The 9,992-nt window shown below is 39.4% G+C and overlaps 1 protein-coding gene across 6 annotated transcripts in view; it reads right to left on the bottom strand.

Moving 5' to 3' along the window:
- LOC117986599 (uncharacterized oxidoreductase YtbE-like) overlaps positions 1-9,992 on the bottom strand; it is a 28,889-nt gene that overhangs the window by 13,602 nt on the left and 5,295 nt on the right. For 2 of the 6 annotated variants that reach the window (XM_069501851.1, XM_069501852.1), the window contains exons 2-3: positions 6,404-6,543; positions 3,548-3,681 (exon numbers count right to left, since the gene is read on the bottom strand). The exons of 2 other annotated variants lie outside the window; for them this stretch is intronic. The gene's annotated coding sequence lies outside the window, so the exon portion shown is untranslated. Of the gene's footprint in view, positions 1-3,230; positions 3,250-3,547; positions 3,682-6,403; positions 6,544-9,992 lie in introns of those variants that run through there. 2 more of the 6 variants (XM_069501854.1, XM_069501856.1) reach the window with 2 other exon arrangements.

Raw genomic sequence — 9,992 nt, forward strand, 5'->3', positions numbered from 1 at the left:
TAGCACTATGTAGCATTTTTATTTTTGGATTTAAATTATGTAGGCACTAGTTACGTAATTTATATCGTTATTAAACTAGGTACTTCAAAAAACGAGAACAGTTTTAGTGTAACTCACACACAGTAAATCATCAACATTTTTAACATGGCAAACTTAGCAAGATGGTCCCAGAAAATTCTGGTTTCAACTTTCAACTCCTCATTTCAAATGCACTCCTAAAAAAATTCATGAACTGTCGATAATAAATTGATATTGTACAAACTTGATTGACTGTATATTGGATTTGTATAGGATTTGTAAGTACCTACTGCACTCCTAAGCTGTGGCTGTGACCTGTGGGGATTTAGGAAGTTTATAATATGGTAAAATATTGATATTGTGGGTTACGAGCATTGACTATAAAATATAAATCTCAAAGTTTCATTTTACCTTAGTCACTGAATCAGTAGATACCATGCTAGTAGAGTGAAAGTGAGGTCGCGCGGCGCTTTCTATCCGCCATTGCTTCGCAAGAGCTCGCGCCAACCTTGCGAAAGCCACAAGTTGCGACTAGTCAATTGGAAAGCTAAGACTTAGATATAGCTATGCTATAGGTACCTAATACGTTTCATAGGTACCATGATTAGGTACCAACTACCAACGTTTATACTATATACCTACCTAATAGTACTTCACAATATCAAAGTATACCCAAATTCCGTAAGTACTTTTAAGGATTTCAATATCAGATACCAAAATAATATTAGGTACCTATGTCGTCTGATAATGGATGCTTTACAGAAATAGTTTAGTCTAAAAGGCTTAAGCTTAGATAAATGTTAGATAGATGACGACGCAGCAGAGACAAATAATTTATCTAAGGGCTAAAATATGTCACAATAATAAATCTATTGGGTCACGACAACCACACATAGATTCCTCCTACAACAATTACGACAACGGTTAGTCAAGTTTATTAAAATGCATTTTCCGCTCCGAACAGCTAAACGTGGCAATAATATATTCTATTTACTTTTGTTTTCTTTCCTCTCGGTATTATCATTGGTACCTTCAATTTATGTGACTTTTTACTCCGAAGGTGTATGCAGTGAAAACCCAATGGGGCATATTTATTTGTTTAGGAATTATTCTAAAGGAAATGTAGCAGATATGCTTATACCACCGCGGCATTAGACCGAAGGACGCTAGTACTGTGATGTAAATACATAATATATTCTGTGACCGAAGGAAATTTTATGATCAGTAAAAATTCAACGTAAACTCCAAATGCGTGCAAACCACACAATAGGTCTGTATCATTATAGTGTGTAACTGTGAGGGCATTATTCGTTCATCTGAAGGCGAAGAACACAATGAGCATTGTGCAATCTCCACAGACAAACGATGTGAAACGAGATCCTTGTACATAAATGCATACGTATAACGTAACATATGCAAAATTGTCATCTTAACACTACGCATACAACCACTCTTGGATCAAAAAGTCAGAACATTTTCGGCTAATACCGACAAATTGGGCACTCTAAATTCTCACATTGCATTTTCGATCCTAAAATATTGCCTTTTTGTACCTAAATTAATTTACATTCTCCGCGCGAGCCCAATTTGGAAATTTCATGGACTACTCGATAACATGGATGCCACCCTTAAAAGTACACTAGAACAAATTCTAAATTTAACTTTTGATGAGCACTCCTGGAACCAAGCAACTTTACCGGTCAAGTACGGTGGCATCGGCGTGAGGAAAATTTCCAGTGTAGCTCTTCCGGCTTTTCTGTCCTCTGTGCATAGTATAAAAGAGCTTAGCTCTCAAATTCTCAAATCCAATTCATCATTGACCTATGCCACAGAGGCCCTAGAGAGTTGGAAGGTCAGATGTCCCAATGTCGACATCCCGAAGGAACGTACTACACAAAAACTTTGGGATTTGCCATTGGTTCAACTGACACATACGAATTTGGTTCAAAATCTTACAAGTGACAGAGATCGTGCCAGGCTTCTAGCATTATCCGAAAAGGAATCTGGGTATTGGCTGCATGCCTTGCCATCAAAAAATCTCGGCACACTTTTAGATAACGAAAGTTTTCGTGTGGCTCTAGGTCTCAGATTGGGAACACCACTGTGCCATCAGCACAGATGTCCGTGTGGAAAAGAGGTTGATAAATTTGGAATCCACGGACTCTCTTGCCAAAGGAGCTCCGGTAGGCTGTTTAGGCATGGCTCTCTTAACGATACAATTAAAAGAGCTCTTGCCACCATAAATATTCCTGCGCTCATTGAGCCGGCAGGGATTAGTCGGGATGATGGCAAGAGACCTGATGGATTGACGCTGGTTCCCTGGGAACGGGGACGGGCGCTAATGTGGGACGCAACTTGCGTTGACACATTGGCCCCGTGTCATATCAGGAAGACAGCATCAAGACCGGGAGCCGCAGCAGAAACAGCTGAAAACGGCAAGCGGCGCAAGTATGCCTCTCTTATAGAGAGTTACATTTTTGTGCCGTTTGCCGTGGAGACCCTGGGGCCATGGAGTCTTAGTGCTAAAAATTTTTTACGAGACATTTCACCGCGATTAATAGCCTCAACTGGTGACAGAAGGGCTGGCTCATTTTTGCGCAGCGGATCAGCCTGGCAGTCCAGCGCGGAATTGCAGCCAGTATTCTTGGCACCATTCCACGCGGTCATGATTTATATAGTAATTAGATAAGGCTAGCTTTAATTTTTTGTATTAAAAAAAAAAAAAAAACACTACTCATTAGCAATATGTATAACTAGGTATGAGTCAGAATTCAGCCAAGCCAAGAAGAATCCAAGAAGACAGGATATCTAAAATGATATCCTGTGTGTGTAATAATTTATTATTATTATTTATTTATTATATCATATTATTTGGAGACCTATAATATAATTTATTCCATTTAACCTTTCACTTTGAAACAAGAGTTGCTGATTCGATATTAGTAGCCTATTTCTTCCTTGCTTCCAAACAAACAGAAGAAAAATAACAAGCATAATAAGTAGGTAATAGGTATACGTACCTACTTACAATATTTATTGTCAAGTAATTGTTATTTTCAACAAACTCTCTGGCTTATGACAACATTTTTATTAATATGCTAAACTTCGCCAATGAAATAAAATTCGTTGTGAAAGAAAACAACGAACAACACAACAAATAGGTAGGTTGACATTTTTAAAGGCAGGATAGGTAATAATAAAGGAATACTTACCTAGTTTAGTTTTCCGTTTCCACTTGCCACTTGTTAACTTGCTTAGGTATCAAGATGAAGATGCATAAATAATAATCATTTCAAAAGTAGGTAAGTAGCTAAATTAATCTGAGCTGTTCTTTGTTTCATAAGGAGACATCGACCGCAATACAACGTGATCTTTTTGTCTGCTTTAACTAATAACAATCTAATATAATCCTAAGCAAACATATTGGGAACATTAACTTTGAATTGAACGTCTTCCGTTACTTCTTTTTATCAATTCTTGGACGAGTTTGGTTGTAATTCAGCAATGGATCTTATAAAATAAATGGAACCTTGTTTTTGATGAAGCAGAGCTGTATTTGATTTGGGAGGCCCGGTGACGTCACCCCTTCAAATTTGGCAATGCCAGGCGTTCGACCTCCAACTGTAGCAACACGCGGTGTGGCGTCGTGACTTCATGATGGAACTGCGCAATAAGAGGCCCAAATGTATTGAGCTTGTTCTTAGCGATTCTTTTAAAATTAAGTTTGTAGTATCGTTAAGCTGGAGATCAAAAAAATTAGAGGATTTCGTTTTCGCATAAAGTGTAAGCAAAAATAAAAATATCTAGTATCTAGAATCGCAAGAGTCACAACGATCTAACGCACCAAAATTTTCAGCTGGCCCTATAAAGCCATTAGTCTTGCCGAAATTTAAAACTACGTTAATACCTTAGAGGCTTAGAGGAAGTGTGGTAGAGTGGTGCTATATTCGTCGCCGCCTTTTAGTGACGTCAGCACTAGACTGAAGTTTCGAGATGATGGTATATTTTTATTTCGGCTGACGTCAAAATGACGTAATTTCGATGTTAATGAGACATGGTTCCAGCGCAATAGCAATTTGCGGGACTTATACCTCACGCTAGTTAATGGGTTGCTAGGTTATAGACTATAGGAGCAAATGCGCGCTCAGCCTTATTTGGTGCTTTCAATGCGTTTACTTCACTGCATGCTGACATTGTGCTGACGTCATTTCCATTTTCAGTACAAAACATGCGTTCAGTTCAGCACGAACGGTTTTTTTTTTAATTGATCGACTAGCGCTTGGCTTGGCTGCAATCCTGGTGGCAAGTGATGATGCAGCCTAAGATAGAGCGCGCTATAGAGGTGCCTTCAGGATCAGCCTAAAGATCTACCTACCGATTGCCCACGTACCTATAACGTAGTGTGTCTAACTGGTCTATGGACAAGAAAATCGTAATATTTAAATCTAGATATACTTATTCCTAGATGTTCGATCACTAGGTACCTACGTGTAGGCTGAAGGTCGTAAATATTGCAACATGTCTTTTATTAGCCACTACGTAGGTAGATGTCCACGCAGTGTCCACGACAATCAAAGACTTGGCCGTGGGAAAATCATTGTCATGGTGATTAAACATCAAGGTTGCTTGCTACTTTATCAGGACTACCTTACAATGGAGCTTACTTTTACAGTCAAGAATAAAGGAGTTTGTGAAATAAAACTGGTACAATGAAAAGAAGATAGGCTGTGCAGCAGAATGCAAATTAAAAGTTATTTGGACAAGGGTTACGTCAAATCTATAGTTTTTGATTAGGATACACAAGGCAGGTATAAAAAATCTAGTTCTAAAAATCTTTCGACTAACTACTTTTATACATTATGAACAATGAGCACTGTTATATATTTTCACATTCCATTCTACGTGACATTGGCGAAGTGCATTGTGCTCGGTGCGGCACTACTGAAAGCCATAAAGCAAATTAAGAAGAAGAATATATTTTCACTGAATCAATGTTTAATGGGACAAGATAATAGATGTATTGTACTTATATAGTAGAGATCAGTATTGTGCACCTATTGGTAAAGAATAAAATGTAGCATGGAACGGATTCCAGATAGAAAGAACCAATTACGGTAACGTGACTGAATGGGAAAGACAAAATGTTGTTATGACTTATGATAGACTTGTTAAGATACCTAGTATATAGATAGAGACGGTGATCATCGTGATGTTATAAGTTCTTTGTGTGGTTGTGCCTTCTAACTTCTAATTAAAACATAGGTAACTAGGTATAAAGACTAGCAATTTAAAATTCTACATTGTTTTTAGTTCTCTTACTATTTTTTTTGCGGCTAAAAATCTGTAAAAGAAGACTAAGTATAACCCTCGTATGCGGGTTAAAACAATGGAGACTGGTTGTCTTAGAAAAAAACAACATGAACATTATTCACAAAGAAATTGCAAGCTTTTATACAGTCTGTTTTTTTATTTGCAACTGGTTTTACCGACCATCCTAAGTCTTAGCATTATGCCTAACCTTGTATTTTTATGTAGATAATATTATAGAAAATTGAGGATGATTCAAGAGATGTTGCATATGTTAGCAAATTCCATCAATATAGCTTTTATAGACACTAGTATCTAGCTGCTATCATCCACGTAGTCTATTGAGAATATCTCCGAGAGGGAAGGGATTAGATCAGCGGCGTTGAGTCAGCGTCGTGGCCCAAATTCCACCGAACACCATCCGCTAGAGGTACTTTCAATGGAATACCATTCGAAACCCATTGAACACAAGCGCCAGAATGGTTTACATCAATGGTTAAAGAGCCGTTGTTTCATGGCTTAGCTGTCTGTACCATTAAATGTCTAGCAGATGCTTTATGGCTGTTGAAATCTATTCGATTTGCTCTTGCTTCTAATAAATAATCTAATAATTTTGTCTCAATTCACATACGAATTCATGATTTTGACATGACTTTTATAAAATTGTTTACTTTAGGTAAGCGCTGTATAAAACAGATTTTTACTGCAAAAATATGAAAGGAGTTAGATAATATGAACGCATGTAAGTACTAAGCGCATACGTATGATGTTCGAGCAATTGGCATAACATAGAGAAGGTATTTTAGACCTTGAAAGTCGTAGTCCGAAGCATCTGTATCTTTGACATATTTTGTTAAACGTAATATTTTAACAGTCGGCAGGTCGCTCGAACAGGGCGCCACATTATACTTGGTACAATGGTTGCTATTATTAGAGAAGCGACCTTCAGGGCTGCGCCCGGGAATGTTCGATGGTTTCAAGAGCCCTATTTTCCGAGAATCGTGATGCACGCGAGCTCAACGCGCATTTTTTATAGTTCCTACAGAAGATAGACGGATGAAACCAGTTTGATATTTACCTATTAGCAGCCGGTTCTACTCCGTAGATTAGAAGCAACTTTATGAACTGGTTACATTAGGGTCTGATGAGGTAGGTAACGTTTCTAGTATAGTCATCGTCGTGAGGGCTCCAGTGAGTCCTTGCTGTTCACTTCAGCATCTGTAAGATCGTGGGAAGTTAACAGCTTGTTGTGGCACAAGTCAGGCACGTGAAGTTGGAGGACCACTTTCTTCAGGACGAGCCCAATGGGCAATCGCGCACCCGAGTGGCACCCACGCCTGACGCCACCCATGCGTTCATTGAGATCTCGAAGCTTTCCAATACAATATGCGAGTGGTTACCGAAGGAGTTTTAGTGGGTAAAAAGCTCACATAAACCGATTGCTCTCCGAAAAAGTTGGGTATCATATTATGAAGATTTCCTCTTCGTTACAAAAAAAAGGTAACATTTCCACTATTGCGTTAATTTTTTGGAAAGACCTGCATGCACGATGTTCATAAAGGAGAAAATTACCTTATTGAAATATTTATAAAATAACTAACACAAACTCATACAAATCTATACCTAGTTAATATGTATAGTACGCGACAGGTCGACATGGCAATCGGGGTATAAGGCGGGGGCATCTCCACCCCGATTGCCATCTCGACCTTTCGCGTACTGTAATAGGTAGGTAAATGTAAATATTTATCATCAGCGGATTTAGTGTGCCTGCATTACAAACACAGGGGATAAGTATTTATTAGGTTATAACTTAACGGTTACCAGGTTGTTTGAGCTTTGAGCTTTACCAGAAACAGAATAAATAGAGATACTGATTTACGTTTGATCTAAAATAAAGTTAATGGTGAAGTTTCGAGACGAAGGAGGCGAGCTATAAATTCCTTCGCCTTCTTAGCGCCAGCCTACCTGTGGAGTAAAAAAAGTATTCTGGTTGTTGGGCCGCGTCGGCGCTTTTGAGATAATTTATAAGGCTCTGCCTTTCTTGGAATTTCGAAATCTCGCCGAGATAGCTCCGTGCCCAACTCGCAGCTTCAGCGGATGGAATGTTCAATGTAACGGATTTGGTAAGAAAAAAGTGTGCATTGTATCGAAATGTATTGTGTAAAGTTTTGTATAGCATTCCAATTTAAAAAATCCTATTAAAAGTGAACACTTAATTACAATTTTTGTTGTCAATGTGATCTCAAAAAAGTGAGGGTTTAATACTCCAATTCTCGTGTTATGATGCAACAGATGATGAGGCAGCTTGCATAAGAAAGTATAAAGGTACTGGGTACTCATCGTCTTTTTAAAGCACCGAATCGTACTGACATAGAGAACACATAATATTTTTTTTGGGACAAGAACTCCATTTTGTTAGGTGCCGCTACACTGTGAAGGTATATTAATGTGGCCGCCTGAACATAAAAATTGAGAGTTGAAAAAAATTTGGTTAATCCCCTAGATGATACCTCATTAAAGTACTTAGGTACAGTATGCGGCCGAAAGTGATGAACATCGGCCTTTAGAATGACATTTCATCTTTGTAGAGCATTGTCTCTGTCACTCAAAACCAAATGACGCTTTGTCGGTCTGAACGACCGTGACAGTGCTCTACAAATCTGCTGTCTCCTTCTAAAGATCAATGTCCATCACTTTTGGCCGCGTACTGTACCTATTTACTTTAAAATCATTATAAGGTAGCTGATAGCCTTTTAACCCGGACGTGGACTCACGCCACGGCCTCGGGGACTTATGGACTAACCAGTAGTCCAACAACTCCACCCATCCCAACGTCATTCTAAGCCGTGGTCCGAGCCTCACAGGAGGCACCCTTAGGAGGCCTTAGGGCTCACCCCCAGACAGAGCTTCGCGCTCGCCACTCCCCCAGTGACGCTGCAGCGGCCAGTAGGGCCAACGCAGCATAGTCATTCCGAAACAACACACACACACAAAATTTTAAAAGTAATAATCGCCAAAAATGTATCTACCTACCTAGGTACTCGTACTATGGCTACGGAAAACCTACCTCTTGTGTGTTCTGAGTTCCATCACGCACTTTACCAGTTTTTCCTTATTCCGGCTCGAAAATAGGTCCCTAATAGAACCCAACTTATTCATTGTTAATGATTTTTACAGGCCTTTTGAATATATTTTACAACCTCCCAGTACCTACGCGAGCAAAGTCATTTTAATCATCACTGCTGAGATGTAAAACAATACAGCAGCCATTTAATAGCTTAATGTTTGAAAATAAGTTTCATGTTTCATTTTATGCGTGAGCAAAGAGGATGCTTTCTACATTCAAGTATTTTTGTATGGTCTTTAAGGGCTTGGACAGACACGAAACGTGACAGCAGGGATGCTTTGTGTCGCAACTGTACCTGTAGTACGCGACAGGTCGAGATGGTAATCGGGGTATGAGGCGGGGAGGGGGGGGGGGGGGCATCAGCTAGTCTGATAATAACTGTAAAACCTGAGAGTCGAAATCTCGTTTCTTAGTCGAGTTATGTTATTTACATGGATCTGGGAACCCACTTCATCACCCCAAGAAAATTCCTACTATTATGTATGCGATTAATGGAATGGGGTCCCGACCCCCAGCAATGAGGAATACGACTATGAAACTGTATTGTTTCATCGCGCCGCGCTGCCCTCGCATTGTGCGCCCAAGCCTTAGCCGTCTGCCGTTCAGATGATTCTGGGAAAAGAAGGCCGCATACCACACTGAGGGCCGCCATTGGGCCGTTCAGCGTCCGCTTGTCTCGTAAGCGGCGTATTTCTTCAGACCCGTTTTGTATTGCAGAGACTTTCATGATTGTTTGTCTTTAAAACTGTCGTTTTGCACTCACGATATGTACCTAATTAGGTATTATTATCTTTAAAATAATTTAAGTAAGTAGGTAGTTATTTCGTATTAACGCTAGTTATTGTATTGATAGCAGCCTTTCCGTAACCGTACAAAATTTCAAGTTTCAACTCAATCGCATGCACGAAGGATGAACGCATACCTACTGCGTAGGTATGCGTTATGTTATGTATAGGTAACGAACAGACGGACAAACATCAATTTTTATTATTTATAATAGGTGGGTACTAGATGATGCCCGTGGCTTCGTCCGCGTGGATTAAGATTTTTTAAGAATTCATGTAGGCGAAAATAAGTCCAAAATGTAAAAGTTAGGGACACTATATTTCAAGTGTTGGATCACGGAACAGAATATTTTCTGTTCCGTGTGTTGGATCATCCAACAGAAGCCAAGCTTCTTACATCATCTTCTAAACTACTTATAAATGCGAAAGTGTGTCTGCCAGTTTTTCAGCACGAAACATCAAAGAGTTCTCACGGGATTTTTATAACTCTAAATTCATTCGGACGAAGTCGCATCATGTTTCAATAAAATTTCCTTGTGGCTATACAACTATACAAACACCTAAGTTCGTGTATCGCCCTCATTGGTGTTAGGGTGGTGGACTGGTGGTGGTAAGCTAATATGGAGCTCCATGCTCGTACTCTTTTTATTGTTCAGTCACGAATGACCCCAAGCGCAACCGGGCTAGTTAACCTGTTCCATTCATTGAAACAACAAAGCGTTAAGGTTAACTACCTATAGGGTATTTAAATG

This window comes from Maniola hyperantus, chromosome 11 (genome assembly GCF_902806685.2).
Source record: "Maniola hyperantus chromosome 11, iAphHyp1.2, whole genome shotgun sequence".
Lineage (NCBI taxonomy): Eukaryota > Metazoa > Arthropoda > Insecta > Lepidoptera > Nymphalidae > Maniola > Maniola hyperantus.